Here is a 23,140-nt window from a genome sequence, read left to right as displayed (position 1 = left end):
AGCCACTTCAAGTGTAGCAATTTGGGGAATCCATGTTTACTCTGAGTTTATGGCTTTCATCAGGAATACTCAGAAAAATGGACAAGTATATTTTCTGGATTGTCTTCAGGATAAATTTGTTGGCTTCTATGTAAATTTAGGTAGGACTCTACCCTTGCACATTTTCTGGCACATAAATATATTGACTTGTCAACTGCTGTGGGTCCCATACAGGCAAAACCTTGCACCAAGGGTAACTGGAAGAGGAAACGCAGGACAGCTTTTCTCAACTGGAAGACAATATACCCATAAAATTGGGTACTTACTACCCTATAGAGAATAACTAGAGAGGATGGCCATATAAACACACAGTGTATCTTAATGAAATGCACCAGGTAAAAAAATAGAAATTTAATGAACAAACAAACCCACACCCCAAATAATGAACTGAATGTGTCCTAGAAGGATGTGATATATTAATCATATCATGTTAATTTGAACTAGATTAACCAAAATAAGGGAGTTCATTGTATTTTGAGTTTGGAAAGCATGCTGGGGTAGTACACATGATCAAATAATGAGTTCAGGGATTAGAACCTTACTGGTTGGGACGAAAGTTCAGAACTGGCAAAGCTCTCGCCTTCTCTCCGCTCACTTCCCAACCTATTTTACTGTTATTCTCCTTCCCATTCTCTCTTCCTCTCCTCTGCCTCATATGATCACATACAGTTGAGTTCATACACTCTTTCTTACTGGGCTACTGGAAAGCCCAGATTCACATTCTCTCAGATTAGCAAACCTGGTAGAACTAGAACTTCTCTTCTCAAGTTCGTATGTCAATTCCAGGTAAGGTCTTTGATTAGCTTGCTTCATGACATGTCCACTCATGGATCAAGTAACATGAAATTCAAACTAGCTGGGGGTTGAGGAGGGTCTATTACAAGACAAACAGGTGGTGCTTATAACTTTATGGTCAATTAAAAGATGCAATAGTACACATGGAAAAAATTAGTTCCCATTATTTGGAAATGCTTACTTTATCAAATTTATATAATTTTCCACTATATAAAAACTGAGCTATAGTTATGGAAGACCTACTGAATGCCAATCCATCTTCCATAAGATAAAACTATCTTTGGTGCTCCAGAGTTCAGATAATTCTATTATTATTACTGTTGTTGTTGTTGTTATTATTATTATTATTATTATTATATTTATTTATTTTTTTGAAAAGCACCTGTTAGCATTAAATGACGCTCTCTCCACAGGGCTTCAAGCTATGAGGATGCAGGCCTCCCCACCAATCTCTTAATCTTCTCCTCAGCAATTCTACTGAAGAATTTGACCTTCACGATGACAGGCTGTTCTGGGAGCTTTCCCTTTCCCAAACCTGTGTAGTAGCCTGATCGCACCACATCAGTGATAGGAACAGTTCCAGCCTTGGTTTTGGTGGCATTCCCCTGTGTCTGCTCACCAACTAAGGCCCACAGTTTATCAGCTGGGCAGAAAGCTCTGGTTCCTTTTTAAGTGGTAATGTCTCCTGTCAGCTTTTCCAAAATAAGCTGGGTGATATCTGTCCAGGTGGACCCTGTGGTGACCCGTGCCTCCCGAATCACCCAGTCCTCTTTGGGAGCTTCCGGTGCCTGTAGATGGGGCTATGGCCATAGCTCCTGTGGGTCCAAAATTTCCGGGTCTTCCTTGGTCTGGATGGCATGTTGGCAGCCCAGGTGGAAGAGCAGAGAACTCAAACTTCTATCATGAATACTCAGTAAAAACATGAAACTATATATTTAATAATTTTGTATTTGAAACAACATGCAGATTTGATGAGTTTTACTCTCTACCACTTTTCTAGCCAGTGTAATTAAGAGCTGTTCCTATGCTATGTCAGATTGTTCTATTGGATTATTGATCTCTGTCAATACTCCATTTAGGAAACAAAGTAGAAATCATGGACCTCTTAAAACAAAAGAATGCTTTAAATAAAAGTATATAACTCTATAGCATTGGCCTTAGAGGATTTTTTTGAAGAGCATAATTTTAGTTTTCCAGTGATGCAGAGATTTAAAGAGGCAAGAGATCCCATTTGCTAAAGGGTGTTGGACTCTGGTTGGTGGAACAAATGGAGAGAATCCAGCTCATGGATTATTGCAAGTAGGAGGGCAGTGACTGAGCAAAAGCAAATAAATGCTTGATGCCCAGGACAGAAATACAGTATTCAGACAAAGTTTGGTCATGTTATTTGTGGTAGTATTTAGGTTTTATGTAGCTTATAAAATGTTGGACAGTTGTTTCAGAAGTTTCAATTGTTCATATTGGGCTTTCTATCTTTCCTTCTTTCCTTCCTTACTTCCATAGGATATAGGTAATTTCACAGCTTATGTGTACACAGTTATCAATCAAACATGCACTACTATATAATTTTTGAAAAGAACTTAGAGTTTGCCCTGCCCTTAACTTGATTCAATCAGATATGAGATATTTTATTGCATGTAGTTCTCTCTTCTCATCCTTCAAATAAGCTCTTGACAGAGGCCAGTGTTTCCATGACCAAAGAGAAGAGTTGTCTAAATCTTTGTTTTTCAAAATGTAGTCTGTACCACTAGCAACGATGGCACAGCTGAATCCCAGGCTCCACTTCAGACCTATTGTATTTGGAACTGGTAAGAGCCACCAGCGATCTGAGGTGTTTCTAGGGTTTGGAAAAGCAAGGATTAATGGTAAAGGCTGTTTTGGGAGGGAGGTTCAGAGGCAGCCAGGCGTGTAGGATTTAAAGGTCCCTGATGATCAATCTGTATGTAGCTGAGATTTTTAAACTGGAAAATAAGGTAAATGAAATGGTGTTTAAGGAAAATCAATGTGACTCCAATTTGCAGGTAGACGTGAGAGAGAGAGAGAGAGAATGGGAAAGAAAGGAAGATAGTGGGAGAAAGGAAACACTGAAAACAATTAGGGCACTACAACCCAACCCTGAAACAAAGGGATATTGGTTTGATATGGGCTCTTGGCAATGGGTGTGGCAAGGAAGGGACTCTGTAAAACACTCTGACTTCGTAATTTCAGTAGTTGGGGTAAGTTCATGTTACCCCGGGAAGCTGAAGCCAAGCAGGTATTCTTTGAATTAGGAGGTAGCAAAGTAGAATGGAAGGGATAGAAATGCTGAGATGAGCTATAGAGAAATGTATCAGCGAAGTCTGGCTTTCTATGTCTCAGCTTTGGACCCCAGTCATGGCCTGACTCTGCTACGGTAACTAAAAATTCATTTAAGAAATGAGGGCGGGGATGCCTGGGTGGGCTCAGTTGGTTAAGCAGCTGCCTTCGGCTCAGGTCATGATCCCAGCGTCCTGGGATCTAGTCCCACATCAGGTTCCTTGCTCAGCGGGGAGCCTGCTTCTCCCTCTGCCTCTGCCTGCCACTCTGTCTGCCTGTGCTCGCTCTCTCCGCCTCTCTCTCTGATAAATAAATAAAATCTTTTAAAAAAAAAAAAGAAATGAGGGTGGGGGAGGACATCTATATAGCTTCTGAGAAATTGAGTTTTACTCATACATGATTATATAATTTGCATAAGACAAGTTCCAGCTTGTACTCCTTTGATACAAGGGCAACTTAGTTATCGATTTTCTAAATATTAGCCAGAAACATTTAATGGCCACTGGCTATGTTAGAGTGCAACTTTATAATATTTCAAAAATTAATGTTCTGAAATAATTCAGGGCCATTATCTTCAAAGAGAAAAATGGTTTTGAGGGAGCTCGTGTTTGACTATTACTAGTTTGTTTGTGTTTTTAAAACGATTTTATTTTTTAAGTAATCTCTACCACACGGGGCTTGAGCTTACCGTCCCGAGGTGAAGAGCTGCAGGTTCACCGACTGAGCCAGGTGCCCCCGATAATTACTGTTTCTTTATTCAGCTTTTTGCTCCATGAAAGCCAGAAAAGATACACATTCAATTCGTTTTCTGATTGCAATGAATCCAAGAGAAAAAGAGCATTGGATAGTGATAGCACATGTATCTTTTACATTTTCTTAAGACAAAGTATTAAACAAAGTACATATTTCTCTTGTACCATTGCACTCAAGGAATTCAAAGGAAACTAGAATATTCTTCACAGAATGCTCTGAGAGTCCTAAAGTAATGGTGCTTTACTTAGAATGACATTTTTGACATTCTCTGTTGAACTGTGTTGTTGCACTTTGCAAGGGACATGGCAAACAGATTCTAAGAGCAAAACCAAAACCAAACAACCACTGCCCCCCACCCCTTCGCCTTCCACAGTCTCATTGTTCCTTCCCAGATTGTTCCCATTCACTCCAAATAAGCTTCCTGCCTTGCAGGGATAACTAAAAACTGCAGTCAGATGTAGGAGCTGCTTAATCGGGTCTGGGAATCAGGCCTTAATTAGCATGCTTGGAAAAGAAGAGCAAATGAAAATTATTAAGCTTCATTCTCAATTCCTGTTTCTAATTTTAAAGAGGAAATCATGCATTAATCAAGCCCCATGCTAAAGCTCAGAGGCACGTTTTTGAAATATCCCAAAATAACAAGGGGAAAATTTTTGCTCTGTTTCAATGAAACCACCCTTGACTATATGCTATGTATAGTACAGTCTACTCCAGTATGTGGTGTGCTACGCTGCAACATACTAAGCTTTGGCTACATTAAAATTTTTTTCTGGGCCCAAGGTCTGGAGCATGATAACCAAAGGCGGGAATGTATTCCCTGAAAATAATACAAAAATTTGCAGAACCCATTAGAGGTGAATGGAAGTGAATCTAATGCTTTAAGAGAGGAACACAACTCTACAAAGAGTCACATGGCAGACAATTTCTGGTGAGCAGAAAATTGCATTTATAGCAATTTTTTTTGTGTGTGATACAGATTCATAATCAGTATACTTTGTGTTGTTCAAACTTATACGTAACAGGGGGATAGTGATTTTTTTAAGTGAGGGGGAACATTATTCCTCTTTTCTGCAATACAATAAAGTATGAATATCATATTCTTAAAAATTTCTTAGCAAAAATTCTGCAATTTTGTATCCTGATCCACATTATAAAAACAAAGAAACGCAGGTGGATCTCTGCCCCATGAGTTTCTTTATGACTCTAAAGTAATAATTCAAGTGTTTGCTCCCACTGGCTTCACTGATGTTTGTAACTTCCTTTCAAAGGAGATTCTGGGGTGTGAGGATGATGGATCGGGGGTGATTCCTTGTGAAGCAGAATTTACTTACCACACAGAAACTGTCTTTCTGCATCTCTGTTATTCTCTCAGTATCCAGAGGCCACCATTTAGAGACTTGCTTAGCCTCTTTTGTCTGCTTATAATCAATTCTGAAAATCTTCATGATAAAGAAGGTCTAATCTTTAAAATTTTTAAAAAATGTATTCTTAAATGCATTTCTAAAATCAGGTTTTCTGGAACTTAAAAGTTGTGTGAGGACAGAGACTGAATCCATCGTGTGTGTGTGTGTGTGTGTGTGCGCGCGCGCGCGCGCGTGTGCGCCCAAGTGTCCGTTTCTTCAGGCAGTAGAGAGTTTTAAGTACTGTAGGCCTGCAGACAATATTTGTCAGGTGACTGAAGCTACGGGGGTGGGAGATCGTTAGGATTAGCGGAACATGCCTGGAGATTTCGACATATGATTTGTTAAGAAGATGGTAAAATAGTAAGAGAATTATGGGTTTATAACTCTTCCAGGAAATTTTAATAGGCAGGGTTTCAAACAGTTCCATTAAGTAGGCCAACTCATATTCTTTCCTTACATTTAAAAAGAAGGAGGAGTCTTCCCTAAGTTTTGTTCTTAAGCCTAGACTACTATGCTAACTGGGTTGTTTGTTGGTTTGTTTTCCAGACATTTCATTTCAGGCACTTTCCCCTTTCTGACATTTTTTCCGAGTCTCTTGCCGTCTGGAGTAAAATAACCCAGCATTTTCCTCTAGCCGGTTCTGGCCTTTCATCTTTCCTGCCTACCACGACACTATGGATATTAATATCAGTATCAATATCCCCCAAACCAAACCAAACAACCTGCAAGCAAACAAACAAAGCCATGTTTCCCCCATAGCCCGCTGAGATCCAATGACCAAGACCCTGTTTTACTCGATTGTTTCCAGAGCTAGACCTTGGCACATTTCCTGTCACAGTGTTCCTTCTCCTCCTCCTCCTCCTCTTCTTCTTCATCATCTTCTTTTTCTTCTTCCTCTGCTTCTGTTTCTGTATCTGCATTTTGAGTGCTTTTGTTCCTTGAGCTCACATGCAGTTATATCTGCCAAAGAAAGGGCAGAACAAGCAGCAACAGGACTTCGGATACTCCATCATGGCAAAGATAGCTAGCTTTGGGCCTCCTGGTAAAGAATTAGCTATTTAATGAATAACAAATTATAAACAGACCCCGAGGTTAAAGGATAACAGGCACAGTCTTGGTCTCCACCTTTTATTAAGGAGACACACTCCTCAGACTTCGGGCCAAGTACCTCAGTGGGAATCACCGGGGCTCAATCGAACGTTTCTGTTGTAGTTTCCAACCTATTTACTTACCTAGACCATAGATCTGAAGAGGGTCAACTTTCGCGTTGATGTGTTCTATTTTAGTATTGTTTAAAAAGTAAGAAACCCCTGTCTGGAAAATTTGGTATGTTTTTGTCACAGTGTGGTAAGTGCTTGCGGGGGTGTGTGGGTAGCAAGCTCAGCATGAGTAGGCCGACAGAGAGGAGCATGGTCAGACTGAGGAACAGAGGTGTGAAACAATGTTAGCAAGAACAAGGCTAGAAAAACATGTGCCTCTTCTTACCAAGCAAAACACCGTTCACGTTCCCTGAAATAACTGAAAAGTCCTGATAAATGATGATAAGGTTTACATCCTCCTAGACTCAGGCTAATCTTTTTCAGAGAACTAGGTCTGATGCTAGGTATTGGATAAGTATTTTTGGCTTATGGACTATTTACATTCAACAAACTGTTTATTAGGCTCCTGCTATGTGCCAGCAGGCATTTTGCTCAAAGCCAGCAGTACCCAAATGCATAGAGCACAAGGTTTTGCCCTTAGGGCGACTGGAAGACTGGGAAAAACGGTGGAGTTACAAACAAATAACGTTCTGGTTTTGAAGCTTTGATTATAAATAATTATAAGGAATGTCTAATGGACACAGACAAAGAGCATTAATACTGTTGGTGGTTGAGGGAAGCACTGGGAGTGGAAAAGAAAAATTAGGAGATGAGGGAGTCTGACTTGAAGCAAGATGTTGTTGGGCCTTCATAGCTGTAGTTCAGAGGGGCCTCTCCAGGGGGACCAGCAGATGCGTTCAGAGGCGTGGTTTGCAAGGCACGGTCCCTGGACCAGCCACATCACCGTTACCTGGAACTTGTCCGAAGTACAAACCCATGGTCCACCTCGGATCTACAGAGTCAGACACTCTGGAGGTGGGTATTAGCAGTCTGACTGTGGTGTATGCTATCGTCTGAGAACCACTAGTTTTAGAGTGTGGGCTTTTATATTTTTTTTATTTTTTAAAGATTTTATTTATTTATTTGACAGACAGACAGAGATCACAAGTAGGCAGAGAGGCAGGCAGAGAGAGAGAGGAGGAAGCAGGCTCCCTGCTGAGCAGAGAGCCCGATGAAGGGCTCGATTCCAGGACCCTGGGATCATGACCCGAGCCAAAAGCAGAGGCTTTAACCCTCTGAACCACCCAGGCACCCCTAGAGTGTGGGCTTTTAAACTTGACTTCATAGCAGAGGCACCAGAGAGTTAAAAAATATGGTACCCGAGCCCCACCCCCAAGAATATGATTTAATTTGTCTGAAGGAATTGAGATTCTGAGAGACTACTTAGTTTCCCTAAAGTTGTAGAACTAATAGGTGGGAATTAAGGCCTAGATCAGGCTAAAACCGAGACCATGGGTGTCTGTTTTGTTGCATGTATCTGTCAAGCTGCGTGAGGGCAGAAGTTGAACAGCTTTCTGATGGGCACTGGGGCTCATGATAAAAGGCCTCCTATTGTTTATTTCTGTTTCCTTAAAAGAAAGAGTCCTTGAACAATAATGATACATGTAGATGTGATTCTGCATGTCAAGAACAAGGTGTGAAAAAAAAAAAAAACAACAAGAACAAGGTGTGAATGTACCTTTACGATGTTTGTTTTATATTACTTTAAAAAATACATTTGTTCATAAATTCAGGGACCATCCAGATTTAACCGTAGTATGCCCCTATTTTTGGCAAGTCCAATATACACAAATTCTGTATAGAATTGAAAAATAGAACCAAACAGGACAGTATTTTCACATTATGAAAGGATTCAAGCCAGAGTTTCAAGGTTCTCACGTGCAGGGCTTTTCCAAATATACATGTATTTACTGTGGCCCTTGAGATTTTTAGTGGTATGCAAAGGGATATTCAAATGACTAATAGTTAAGCATGATTTAATGGCTTTTTCTAAACAATTATATTATCTGAGCTCTCTGTGTGATTCTTTACATGGATTATGTCGTTTAATCGTGGGATTGCTATGAGATACTTAATACTAATCTACTTATTTCACAGATAAGGAAACCGAGGCGTAGGAAGATCAAATCCCTTCCATGGGCTGTGTGGGCTTGGTCTAGTAAATTCATAATTTAATGCAGACAATCTGAAAACAGAAGCCTGGCTTTAAACTGCTTTGGATGCCACATCATTCTTGAATATCCACAGCCCCTTTCTGGAATGTGGATACTACAAGCTTGTTCCTTCCTTATTAATCGCCAAGTGGCAGCTAGCCACAGGCTGGGCACTTGGGAACTTGGTGATCTAGAAGGTGGCCTGGATTGAGAACTCTGTCTTTTAGGGCTGTTCTTCAGTGAGCTCTGCTTGACTGACCCCAACCGGATCATTTCTTTCAAAGAACTTCAAAATACATTAATCAGATAATAGATTCCTTAGAAACTTGAAGAGACCCAGAGAGGCAGAAGTCCATCTGACTGCCACCAAGATGGTTTGCTTACCTACTTCTGGGTGTTTTCTTACAAAAACTCTCATCAGTCAGAGTAAACTTGCCATATCTCTGCTCCTTGTCATCTCAAAGAGCCTGACTCATAGATTCTCGGGGGAATCCAATGAGACTTATGCATGGAAGGGTGTGGAAAATTAAAAATTGAGCTCTGAACCTCTATATGAGTCAGAGGCGATTTTATCAGCCTGGAGACAGGAATACAAGATTCCGCCCACCATCCTCAAGTTCTTTGTTTTGATCCCTGAAGTAGTGAAAGGGAGCGTGTGAGTTCCTGACCCAGTTCTACTACAGGGCTGCAAAAGGTCTCTTGGGGCACATTTAGTTTCTATTTCTGCTGCAGCTTTAAGTGACCCTGGCATCCAGAATCTCGTCTCCACAGCATATATGGCAAATGTGGGATGAACAGGATTGCAGAAGAGCAGGAGTTCATACCCGACGAGGCTTTATTAGAAAGAGACAATTTACAAATATGCTTCTATTGTGTAGGTATTTTAGGGTAAGTTGCGATTTGACATGTACCTTGATCGAATTATGATTTTTTTCAAGGAGCCTATATAATTTTCTTTTCCATTTGAGATTTCTATTTCAAACCTCGGTAACAGCTCACCTATTGTGCCTAATGTGTAAACAGCTGAACCTCTTTTCTGCTCAAATACCTGGAATCATAATTACCTTCTTTAAAGCTTGGCCATAGGCAAAAACTTTGAATAATATGTTCTCATTCAGCATGCCAAGTCAGGATCTGAGACCAAAAGACAGTCTTTGTTAGATTAGCACAGTACTGCACGAAAGTGCATTATAACTCCAAACTACTTTTAAAAGGCAAGTGTTTTTTCTCTTAGTATGTTATTAACCTAACCATCCAAGTCATTCGATTTTTATTATAATAGTACTTAGAATAATTGGCGGGACATCTGCAGCTTTTTCCCATGCCTGCAATTTGCTTTGACACCCACTAAGTTAACAGCCGAATGCTTTATGTGATAATTATACGAACAAATCTAAGTACTGTTTTCATAATGTATGTCCATAGAGAACATTATCCAAAACAATTCAGCCCAAGCCCGCAATTATATAACATTCCTGTTCACGGAGATGACGTCAGGGAGTCCAGAGAAGGTCACAGAGACTTGAGAAATAGCCTTTTAAAAAGTTCTTAGACTATAAGTGTTTATTGGAAGGAACTCAAATAGTCGTATTATTTCATAAACCTCAAGATAAACCTGGCAAGAATGTTTTGATCAAGAGTCAACCAATTGCTTTTCTGAACAATTTTAGGTTACTGTTAGATTAGAACTTCCATAGAAGAAGACAGAAGTGCTTGTTTTTATTGGTGGTTTTGTTTTGAAGACAGATATGCTACATGGAAATGGGCTCCCTTTGGCAACAAGAGGCCTCTGTCCATGCCTCTAACCTAGTTAGGCAGACAGTCTCTTGGCTGTGCAAGAGAGACGGATGCTCCTGTTACGATAATTTGCTTTGGCAAGAGATCTTATTCTGTATTTACTTTTCTTCTTGTTGTGGGTCATTTAAACATCTGTTCTTGTGACACGAGGGTTTACCAGATGGATGAGTGTTTGTCCTTCTGTCAGAAAAATCTTCTTTTATAAATAAAAGAAGTAGCATAATGGCTAAAGTGTTCTTGATTCCCCCGATATTAATGAGAAGAAATCCTTCGGAATGAATGCCATCTCCACATTAAAGCTAACAAACATCAGTCCTCCCCCTGTGTAACCTGACCTTGTTACAATTAGGCTGATTGTTCTCAGCCTTTCTCAGCACACCCGGCATTGTTCCTTCAGCCGGGACCGTTCTTCTGTTCCTCACAATACATTTAGAGTCCATTCATGACGGGCCCAGCCCAAGGCTTCTTTAACCATTCTATCAAGATATTTGACTGGGGGCGCCTGAGTGGCTCAGTGGGTTAAAGCCTCTGCCTTTGGCTCAGGTCATGATCCCAGGGTCCTGGGATGAAGCCCCGCATCAGGCCCTCTGCTCAGCAGGGAACCTGCTACCCCCTCTCTCTCTGCCTACTTGTGACTTCTGTCTGTCAAATAAATAAATAAATAAATAAATCTTAAAAAAAAAAAGTTATTTTATGACGGTAGTGCATTTAGAATAGAAAGAACAAGGACTTTGGCCCCCGATGGTTCCCTATGTGATTCCTGGGTCCGCTACTGGCTAACCACGAGCCTTTGGGCAGGTTACTTCATCTTTTTTGAGTCCCCATTTTCTCATCTGTAACACGGAAGTAATTTCTATCTCATGTAGTTTTTGTCAAGATTGGGTGTGATGAAATTTGCCTGACACCCAATAAATTATTTTGGATACCTGTACCATACCTATTCATGATCATTTTCCCCTTAAGCAAAGGAGAATTTACTTGTATCAAGTTTACTCAAGCCCATGACTGAAATATCCAAATTATTCTGCAAGGTTTGCTTGCGGCATGCACTGGTCCTCTAGGCTCTTGCTTATCCCCCTGTTCCTTCCCAGTCCCTCGAAAATTCTTATTTTGCTACCTACTGACCTTGTGATTTTTCAGTGTTACCTATTGGTATGGGAAAGAATGAAGCTTGCCTTTCTAGTCCCTCATTATCCTCAGTTCTCTCTCTCTCCTTCCCTGTTTTGCATTTCTGTTGTTATAGTTACAACACAGTTTAGTGAGATCAATATCCAGGGTTTAGATTATAATGACTAGGGAAACACGAATCACTGGTGATGAAGCTTAAGATATACCATTAACTGTTTTTATTTCTCAGACGGAGTTGTTAAATGTCTTACTAACTTTTTTTTATTTGGTTTTATGTATACTTATTCCAAATTCAAGTCCCAAATATGCATCAGCTGTCTAGGTGACATGTTTGTATTTTTGAAGAAATCGTTGCTGGTGCTCGCTGACTTGCTGAAATCCAGGCAGGCTGCCCTCTGTCTTGGTGCACAGCTCTTCTCCTCTGACCTCTGCCTCCAACATCATCCTGCATATTTTCACTGCCCCCTTCTTTTGTTGATCTTCTGTTTTCTGCACCACATGTCTTTGTATTTTCTTTTGGTAGAGCACATTTTCGGGTAATTTTCGAAGCACAGGTTCATGGAGGTATACTGTTGGCACTTACCTAGCTAATAAATTTTGTATTCCACCCCTACACTAGTTCCTAGTTTTGCAGGATAAGAATTTTAATAAGAAAAAAAATTCTTTTTAGGAAATGGACTTAGTGCTAGTCTATGCTAAATAAAGTGGAGATGACAGAAATTTGTCTGCATAATGGAGGAGGAATCCAAAATTGTACAGAGGTAAGAATGTGGGAGTAATTTATGTTCACTTGTCCCCAGAGAGCCAGGAGACATTACCTTCATTCAACTGTAGATATAAATTAGAGAGAAGAGAATAAGAGTCTTTGAAGAGCACCGTGGATGCTATTCTCTGGTGATCTATGGCTGGGGCCAAACACATTTGACATTATCGATGGCATGGGCTTCCCTGGTTTTAGTGTAGATGTTGAGATTCCATGAGAATGGAGGCCAAACAGAATTACTTATATGATAGAAGCAAGGTGAATGCAATTACTCTGTTAGCTGGTCAGGCCTACAGTGATCTTTGGTGTTGGGTAAGTGATCGTGTAATCCTGAGATCAAAATAGATGGTCAGGGCACTGAAATCTTACTTTATCTCTGTTAAAACCATATAAGTCCCTAGGTTTGCTGAGTCGAAGCATGGCCTTCAGCCTTGAGTCACTTCATGGTCAGGTAGATGTCAGAGGATGAATAAAATGTTGTTCAAAGATCATTTCAGGTTCAATAAGACCCCAAACCTATACTATGATTCATTCCTTAGTTCCTGTGTGGATAATTTAATGAGATATATTCAGAAAGTGGCAGATTCTCTAATCTTTCCCTGATATGCATGGTTAAGACTGCTATAGTGGCAGTGGCATAGTGGAGACTGTAGAGGCTGTCGCCTAACAAAATGCTAAGGCAAAAGAAATGCCACATCACCGGAGGACTTTCAGAAAAGAGAGCCACCGTCAAGAACCTAGCCATGCAAGATGATTTCTAAGTCATCTTCATTAACCTCCCTGTTTGGTCTGTGAGGAAGACAGGTAGGTAGATCTTAGGAATGAAAATGAATGATAGTATTTATGAGCATCTCATGACTCCATTCAGTGGCTATTTCATATGGTTCTCTTTTTAAAAATTTTTAGAAGATTTTTATTTATTTATTTGAAGAGAGAACACAAGTAGGCAGAGAGACAGGCAGAGAGAGAGAGGGAAGCTGGCTCCCTGCTGAGCAGAGAGCCTGATATGGGACTTGATCCCAGAACCCTGAGATCATGACCTGAGCCGGAGGCAGCCCCAAGTGTCCCTCATATGGTTCTCTTTAGCGAGGCAAATCAATACATACCTAGAAGCGGACTTTCTCTGTAGCTATCGATGTAACATTTTTTTGGGTGGTGGTGGTGCTGGAGGAGGGGTCTCTATTCCAATAGGCAGAGCTCACCAGAAGAAATTTGCATTCATTTGATCGAGATAAATGTGAACCTTCACTTTTGGTTATTCTCTAGCTCCATGCCATAATTTAGTATTCAGGGATTTTTATTACCTTATCATCCCTTAAGATATCACCAGACCTTTCTTTAATTACCCTATCATCTTTTAGGGTATAATGCTTATAGATTATATAAATCATGCTGCTAAGGCCATGAAATAGTAAAATAAATGTTCTCATAATACCTGCACTTGAAAGAGAATGAAGGATAGATAGATCGCACAAAATTCAAAGATCTGCTACTTAAAATTTCTGGGGGTCCCGTGGTCGGGAGTTTGTTGAGATCTATCTCCTCCAAAGTGAAAGCTTACTCAGGGCCCTCTTTATCCTATACTAATAAGGAAGAGATGCAAGAGTTTGTGGACTTATTTGGATTTCAGATTAATATATAACACATGTGGATGTGTGGCTCTGACATGTTTATCAAACGAACTGCTTACAAAGCTGTTTACAAATAGTGGAGCCAGAGCAAGAGAAGGCGTCCCGGCAGATCTAGGCTGTAGTACAAGAAGTTCTTCCCCTTGACCCGTATGAAGCAACAGATCCAGTGGGGTTTGTGATATCTTCCGTAGGCTGATGTGTTATATAAAGCACGTCCAAGTTCAAGTAAGAGAACTATAGGAAAAGCCACCAAGGTTTCATTGCTATGTCTTCTTCAGCTAACTATCCTTAGTTTGCAACTGGTCTAAGATAGATACTGCAAGCCGGTAACTGCAACCTAAGCTACTAAAATGAACTGTTCCTACCTTGTTCTTCAGGCATTGAGCTGGGTGTGCTGAAGAGTTCTCCACCAACAAACGGAAGTGATAAAAACAAAATCCAGATTTATCAGGTTCCAAAAGCACAAGAGAGTTGCATGACCTGATGTACCTGTTCTTATGGCTCTGCTTATGACCCTCTAGAATGGCCTTGTGGGGGTGTTCCAATGAACAGTTCACTCAGGAGGAAGGGAAATTTGAGTCTGTTCCAAAGATGATAAATAAGTTGCTGGCCCACAGGGCAGAGGACTAGTTTACTGTCTAGTCCATCTGAGGGGCAGCATTGAAGGGAAAAGAAAAGTCTCCTGGTGAGAGAACAGTCAGTCACCACCAGGCCACACTGAGTAGCTGATGACTACATCGACCAATCAGGGATTTAGGAGAAAAAAGCAAGAGGACTGATGACAGATTGGCCTGGGGAAGAGAAATATAGATGGGCCTCTTGCTGTGGTCCAAGGTATGAGAACACTTGTGCTCCCAGAAGGACCCTTCTGTGGAGGGGCCTCTCAGTTATCAGTTAGATAAGATTATCCTGTTGCTATCAATCACATCTTTCCTCACCCAATCCCCTGCTTGCTCTATTGGTTCATTATGAAGTGGTTATAGTAACAGATACTGAGGTCAAGCATGGACTCAGTGATACGAAATTTCCCTCACTGCAGCTGATCTGACTACTGCTGCTACTGGGAGTCCAGCCTGTCAGAAAAGTAAGAGCTTGAGCTCTTCCTATTTTATCACCTTCTGGAGAGACTAACTGCTCTTGGCAAATTGATTAACTGCTTTAAGGAGTATTCTAAAATCTAATTATGAAAAAAAGGATTTGGGGGGCACCTGGGTGGCTCAGTGGGTTAAGCTGCTGCCTTCGGCTCAGGTCATGATCCCAGGGTCCTGAGATCGAGCCTCGCATCAGGCTCTCTGCTCAGCGGGGAGCCTGCTTCCCTCTCTCTCTCTCTGCCTGCCTCTCTGCCTACTTGTGATCTACCTCTGTCAAATAAATAAATAAAATCTTTAAAAAGAAAAAGAATTTGGGAAAATATTAAACTTAGTCAGAATTAAAAGCTTAGCTTTGACTTAGCAGAGATTCCAAAATTACATGAATTTCTTCCTCACTAGGTATAGTTTTTTTTCCCTCTAAGCAATTCAAAAACATCAAGGTGTAGAAAGTACTGTTAATCGTGGTATGAGACCAATTAGAAGAAAAAAATCATCTAAATTGAGAGATAATACATTATAACCTGTATTATCCAGAAGAAAAAGAGTATTTGTTTGAAATCATTTGGCTATCTTTTCTTTTATTACACCCAGATTGCTTTTAATGTTGATTAATTTGACATTATCATTGAACAAAAAGTCCGTTTATTGATGCTATTATTTTTATTTCCTTTTCTATGACAATCATTTTAGTTTTTACTTATTTATTTATTTTAAAGATTTTTACTTATTTGACGTGGGCGGGCACACAAGTAGACAGAGCATCAGGCGGATGGAGAGGGAGAAGGAGGCTCCCCACTGAGCAGGAAACCTGATACGAGGCTTGATCCCAGGACCCTGAGATCATAACCTGAGCCAAAGGTAGATGCTTAACCGACTGAGCCACCCAGATACCCCAATAACTGTGGTTTTTAAAGAGTGATACATAACTTCAAAGTGAATGTCTTTTATTACTGATAATGAGATTTGTTCTAAGAGATTTCCTTGCAAAAGAGCACTTTTCTCATTTTAAGTTGGAGAAAAACTGCTAGCTTTTTGGCCACTAAAAACACATATTAAATCATTCTTCTGTAGCTAAACATTCAGTTAATAAACAGCAAGAGCTCATGGAGATTAAATTTCAGAAATGATTATGGCATAGTAGTTTAAAAATTATTTGTTATTAATGTTTGTTAACAATATGGAAGTAAATTTATTTAAATTGAGATTTATACTAGGAACTTGTTAATAATTTAATGAAAAAGGCATCAACAACAAATTTAGGAAAAATTTTAATATTAATATAAAAGAGCTGTGATGGTTTATAATTCTTATATCCCTGAACAACCTTCTTATTGTCCTTTTTCTTACACTTACTCCATAAATGAAAAGGGAAGAATTAAGTTTATTTTAGTTACATATACAAAAAATTCTTAGGTGTGTTTTAAAAAGCAGTGAAACCAAAAAGAACCCCCAAAACAAACAAACAATAAAAACAGTGAAGCCAGACAATATTTATAATTTATTTACTAGGTGAACGTCCCCTCTGGAGCTAACATTAAAATAATCACTGTTTCTGCTGTTCAAAAAATTCTTGAGGTAATTAAGTAAAGGGGATTTAAATACATGTAGCTAAATAAAATTTAAATAATTGTTTAAGAGAGTATAGAGAAGATATCAAAGATAGTCAATAAATAAGTCAAACTAGTTTTTTATATAATAATGGCTACAATAATTCAGAGAAGGGACAGATCACTTCAGATCACCTTGGTCCAGAATGGTACCACTTCTTAAGAGGAAATCTATCTCATTCTGAATATGTTTTCCTGGGCTAGAATGGGTAAACAAGCAGATAGCCACAGGCTGTTTTTAAAACTTCTTGAATAAAAGTATAATTATCTTGTAAACTTCATTTTAAAATATCAACATTAACTAGAAATGTAAATATAAAATGGGCACTCAGACATTAAAAGTACAAAGATTCCAATTGCCATCAATTCAAAGAAAGAGGTGAGATCTGAACTGTGTAGAAAACTAAAGAAAATTTAGATCAATAGAGAAGAAATCCCTCCCTATTATGCACTTGGGTCATGTGTAACAGCAGACACAGACACACACAGACACACACACACGCACAAACCCACTAAAATCATGGAAGCAAATATGTTGGTTGAAGCAGTGACATCATAGAAGGAAATAGTTGATGATGAACCTTCGGAAACTTGGAATGTTTGTTGGGGTCAACGATGAAAGGCCTTGAACACCCAGGATAATTTAAGGTATCAGAATGAAAAACCATGGATCAGATTTGGAAGAAATCAATGACATGGAAGAAAAACTGAAAGGCAAGATAATAAAGAATGATAACTTTTTATGGGTTCCTGACAAATGAGTGTCACTCTTCAAGATGCATTTTCATGTGTCAGGTCAGTCCTAAATAAACTCATAAAGCCTGTCATTGTAGTAAGATCATTCAAAGCCATATTTTTTTTTTTTTTTTTTTTTTTTTTTTTTGCAGGGGGTAAATATAATGAAATGGTAAATTGCTATGTGAGTGAATTTCTGTATTCTAATGTTTCAAGGATAGCTGGAATGCCAAAATCAAATTCCATTTAAAAAATGAAAATGCAGAGGTATTCAAGGAGCATTATCAATTCAGACATCTGTCACTTACACCTCAGGATGAATGCTTTCTCTAAAACTTTCCCCAAAGAGTAAGTGTAAACTATATGGAAGAGAAGTTACCAGGCAAATACATCTAGAGGTAGTATGTGAAGATCAGCTCAATCTTCTACCAATTTCATGTGGTTAAAGACACAAGAAGGGATGCTAGAGTGGGAGAATGAAATATAAAAGCCTGCCTTCTGGTTCCAGCCATACTACTCAGTATTGTCCAGAGCCAGCTGATAACCAGTCTGTTTCCCAAAAAGTGACTTGTTGGACAAAATTGCTTTTCTTATTTTAACAAATATGCAATGGGATAGTCAGTTGAGTGATTTCAGCATTAAACTAATTAGCTACCTGTTCTCTGAAATAGGAGGTCTTGGAGAATTGCCAGAAAGAATAGTTTTCATTTTATTGCCGTATTTTCCTTTGCATGTAGTCATCTTTATATGGGGAGGGCTACCAATTCTTTCCAGTTTCCTGGTCTAAATGTCACTTTCAGGGTATAGTATCTTGAGGGTCTACTGTATATTTTGAATACAGTCTTGAATTCTATTTAAAGATTTAACTTGCTTTTTTTTTTTTTTTTTTTAACTTGCTTTTCATTGGGAAAGCTTAGCATCTCGTTTTAAATGTGCTTTCCTTGGATAGAATAAATAGGCAGAAAATTATGTGTGAGTTCTGAAACTTCTTGACTAAAGATATTTGAAATACTCATTTTTGAAATATCATTGTTATCTGAAAACACAAAACGGTCACTAAGATGTTAAGGTACAAGGATTTCAATTATTAATTTAAAAATACAGCTCTTAGTCAAGGTCTGAAATGATTTATGTAACTATTTTTAAAAATTACACATGGATTTTATTTTGTTAGTTCCTGGTTGTTATGAATTTGATTTTGCCCATGTTTGGTCAAGTTGATAAGTTTCTAAGAATTCTTCGACATTCCAGACTTATTGTTTGTTAGGGGTCTGCCAAGTCACTGAGCACATAAGGCTGTTCATGGCAAAGTGTCTGCTTCAATATTTAGCATCAGATTCTCAAATGGGCCAGAAGGACCAGCTGGAGAACACAAGATACTTGGCAGATATTTCAACCAGAATTGTAAGTTATATGTGAAAACGAGTATAAAAGCTTGACCGGTATAAGATGATCAGCAATGAGGTTATTAACTGATACAGGTATGATTTAATTAAGGCCCGAGTGAAACCCTGTATCAGTTTTCTATGGCTACAAGAATACACCATAAAAATGATAACTCTTGTTTTTTAGTTTATGGGCCTGTGGGTCAATGATTTAGTCTGCAAGGGCAGGACTTCTTTTCTGGTGGGCCTGCAGGACAGGGCATTGAATCAAAGAGCATAGTTTCTTGAGCCTAAGGTCTACTGCAACTTCCCCTGTCAGATTTGGGATTTTCTTGATAACATCACTCCTTTCTTGTTTTCTAATTCTTCCCTTTGGAATGGAAATTTCTGTCCTACACTTGCTCTAACATTGTGTTTCGGAAGCATAGAACTTGTTTGATTTCACAGGTTTACTGCTGAAGAGCAGTTTGCCCCAGGATAAATTATATCTTAAGTCTTAAACTGTATCTGATTTAGAAGATGTTTAGATGGGAGTTGGCACTTAGACTTTAAAGTTGATGCTGGAATGAGTTATGACTTTGGGGACTATTCCAATGGAATGAATGTATTATGCATTCAAGAGAGACATGAATTTTGGGGGGCCAGGGGCAGAATGCCATACATGAATATTTATATCTTCCCAATTTATATGTTGAAGCCTAATTCCCAGTGTCATGATGTAAGGACTGGGGGCTTTGGGGAGGTGATTAAGTCATGAGGGTAGAATTGTCATTAGTGGGATTAGTGCCCTTATAAGAGACACCCCTCAGAGAGCCCTCTTCTCTCTTATACCATGTGAGGGCAAGCAAAAAGATGGTCATCTATGAATCAAGATGCTGGCTTTCACTAAGCACTGAAACTGCTGGCATCTTGATCTTCGATTCCTAGCCTCCAGAACCAGGAAAAGTGAATGTTTGTTGTTTATGAGACACTATTTTGTTAAAGCAGCCCAAAATAAGAAAGAATAAGAAGATATTTATCAAGAATACTAAAAATCAAGCATAATAAAAATATGTTGATCATTATAAATGGTCTTTTAAAAGGGAAAAAGAATAAAAAATTGAACTTTCAGGCAAACTCACCAACCACAGTGGTCAGAAATGCCTTATATCCTCCATTGTACTGGTAAAGATGACCAGCAACAATCATTTTCAAAAAGTTTTTATTGGGATTGTAATGGCAGTTTATATGAGAGATTCATTTTTCAAAAAATGTTTATTGTGCTTTGTACAGTATTGTAGCCTTTATGTACTAAGCAGTGCTAGGCATGGAGTTTATGAAGTTGAATGAGGTGACAGGAAAGGGATCTGTCAGTGACATGAATTAATGAAGTGTTGGATATTTCCAGGGAATGTGCTGTTTTCCTCTCCTTTTCACTTCTACTAACATGTACTTTTTCCTTAGTAAGGGAGTACAGCCTCCCTTACTGTGATGTTTTGGAGGGTCGAAGCCATTTCTGACCAGTGTGGTGATCATAAGGCACTACCTGAAACAAATATATATATACTAGAAGATCTTTTCCCTTACAAATCCACATATATTTCTTTACATTTCAAGTAAAGAAGTCTATAGAGCAAGGTCTATAGAACAAAGAAGGCAACCTGGAAGTGAATCCATCCACCAGCTATTTATTTATCGGATCTTGCTAGTTGCTCTTCCTCTTACTGACTCATTCCTATTCCTACTAGATTTATGGAGTTAAAGGATCAAGAATCTATCTATGTGGGTGGCTTAGTTTAGCCATGCAATTTTTTAGTTACTCTTCAGCTCCTATTGTTTTATGCTGATTTTATATCAGTTTATGAAGTTATTTGGTGAATTCTAACACTACAGTCTTCTTTGAACAAAGAAAGCTGTTGTCTCTAGTAGATATTTTATTTTTAATATTATATAAACAATCTCCTTTTTTTTTGCTTTTTAAACAGTGCTATTATAAATTGCAGCTTGTATTTCTGATGCTTTTCCCCAAATAAATCTTTGAAAATAAATCAGTGTGCTATTTCCCAAGCTTACATCATACAACCCTGACATTTGAATCATTGCAAAAATGTGTCTTGGAAATATTTCCAGTGTCTTTTTAGTCAAAGTTTCATAACCTAATCCCTACATGGGCAATTGTTAACTTCTTTGCATCTTTTCCTGTTTATAATTCAACAAAAAATATTTTAAGATTCTCTGGTCTGCTCTCTTATACCAAATGAGAGAAAGAAGTAAACATTCTTGAACATAAAAAGATGTGGAGATACAAATAAGTTACAGAACACTTTGATTATTGTGTGCCTGAGGATCTTTGTTTTCCTCTTTGGGGTCTTTTGGGAAATTGGTGAACACCAGATAGCACCAAACAGAGGTTTTTCTTTCCCTTTTTCATACTACATTTTTCCTTTTTGCACTTTTAAGCATTAAATTTTCTCTGTAGGAGCTTCCATCTTTTTTAATACTTCAAGTTTTTATTTAAATTTTAGTTAGTTAACATGTAGTGTAATATTAGTTTCAGGAGTAGAACTTAGTGACTTATAATTTACATATAACACCCACTGCTCATCCCAACAAGTGCCATCCTTTTTTTTTTTTTTTTTTTAAGATTTTATTTATTAATTTGACAGAGAGAAATCACAAGTAGACAGAGAGGCAGCCAGAGAGAGAGAGAGAGGGAAGCAGGCTCCCTGCTGAGCAGAGAGCCCGATGCGGGACTCGATCCCAGGACTCTGAGATCATGACCTGAGCCGAAGGCAGCGGCTTAACCCACTGAGCCACCCAGGCACCCCAACAAGTGCCATCCTTAATAACCATCATCCATTTAGCCCATTTCCCACCCCTGTCTGTTCCCGGCAACTCTCAGTTTTTCTCTATTGTTAAGAGTCTCTTATGGTTTGCCTCCTTCTCTTTTATTCCCCCTCCCCTTATGTTCATTTGTTTTGTTACTTAAATTCAACATATGAGTGAGATCATATGATGTCTTTCTCTGACTGACTTATTTTGCTTAGCATAATGCACTCTAGCTCCAACCATGTCATTGCAAATAGCAAGATTTCATTATCTTTTTTGATGGCTGAGTAATATTCTATTATATATATATATGTATGCACATTATATTTATATATTATATATTATATTATATATATAAAGAAGAGTATTGTATATATATATACCACCTCTTCTTTATCCATTCATTGGTTGATGGACATTTGGGCTCTTTCCATAATTTGGCTATTGTTGATAATGCTGCTATAAACATCGGGTGCATGTACCCCTTCAAATCAGTATTTTTGTATCCTTTGGGTAAATAACTAGCAGTGTAATTACTGGGTCTAAGGTAGTTCTATTTTTAACTTTTTAAGGAAACTCCACAGGAAACAGGAAAACCTCCTGTTTTCCAGAGTGGCTATACCAGTTTGCATTTCCACCAGCAGTGTAAGTAAGTTCTCCAGAAGCTCCAAATTCTCCTCCTCACTACATCTACAACTAGGATAATCTGGGAATCATGGTTTTTGCTATTTTGACTCTATTCCATATTTTGCTTCTTTTACCTTTCTTCATCAAGATCTTTAATGCCAGCATTTTATTCTGATTTGCCTTCTCATTTTCAGTCTTTTTCCATTGTCACTATAAGTGTTTTCTCATCCATTCTCTTCTTTGGTATTTCTCTACAGCATTATCCTAACATGCATTTGAAATACAGAGTAACTATTATTCTCAAATTAGGTTTTGCATATAAAAAGGACTTCAGGACAATGACATGGGTAGTGTCACAGTCCCTGACAGGCCTGGATCATGATTTAGAGTTCAAGTCTAACTCTTAGTCTATGGCTGTCCCATCTAGCCTGTGGTTTCCCTTTCTGTGAAAGAGTGAGCCATGACATTTTGACCCCAACTTTAATTTATTTTACCTTTATATATATTCATTTTTTAACCTTTATATATATTCATAATGGTAACTTCCAACCACATATTTAGTAAAACGTTAAATAAATTTTTAGGGCTTCCCATTTTAAATAGTATGTTACTACCTGACACTTCTCCAAAGAGAGCAAAAGAAGCTAAAGTATACTGGGTCAGGCCTGCTTGATTCAGCAAATTTCTGCAAATTAGACAGATGATGAGCATAACCTCAGAGTATCTTTTTTTAAGAAGTAGTTTATCAAAACAGATTACTACTCTTCAGACATACAGTCTTCCTAGGAATCAAATTGCTCCCAATTTGTTGGATTTTAATCTTTCAGTAATCAAGAATGTTCTCTTTTTTTTTTTTTTTGTCCCCCCAGAATCATCTGGTGCTGAAGAAATCTTGAAAGGTTATCATTGGATTTTGATGGAATTAGAAGCTCACTGATTTGTTCATAATGCTCAGACAAGTTTAAAAATAGTTAGCGAAATTTGGTTAGCG

The 23,140-nt window shown here is 38.6% G+C and overlaps 1 long non-coding RNA gene and 1 pseudogene across 2 annotated transcripts in view; one reads left to right on the top strand and one right to left on the bottom strand.

Moving 5' to 3' along the window:
• Window positions 1-23,140, top strand: part of LOC131813795 (uncharacterized) — a 176,291-nt gene that overhangs the window by 43,339 nt on the left and 109,812 nt on the right. The gene's annotated exons all lie outside the window — the stretch shown is intronic.
• On the bottom strand, window positions 1,252-1,693 carry LOC131813794 (large ribosomal subunit protein uL15-like; annotated as a pseudogene).

This window comes from Mustela lutreola, chromosome 13 (assembly GCF_030435805.1).
Source record: "Mustela lutreola isolate mMusLut2 chromosome 13, mMusLut2.pri, whole genome shotgun sequence".
NCBI lineage: Eukaryota > Metazoa > Chordata > Mammalia > Carnivora > Mustelidae > Mustela > Mustela lutreola.
This window is presented reverse-complemented; position numbering and strand designations above follow the sequence as displayed.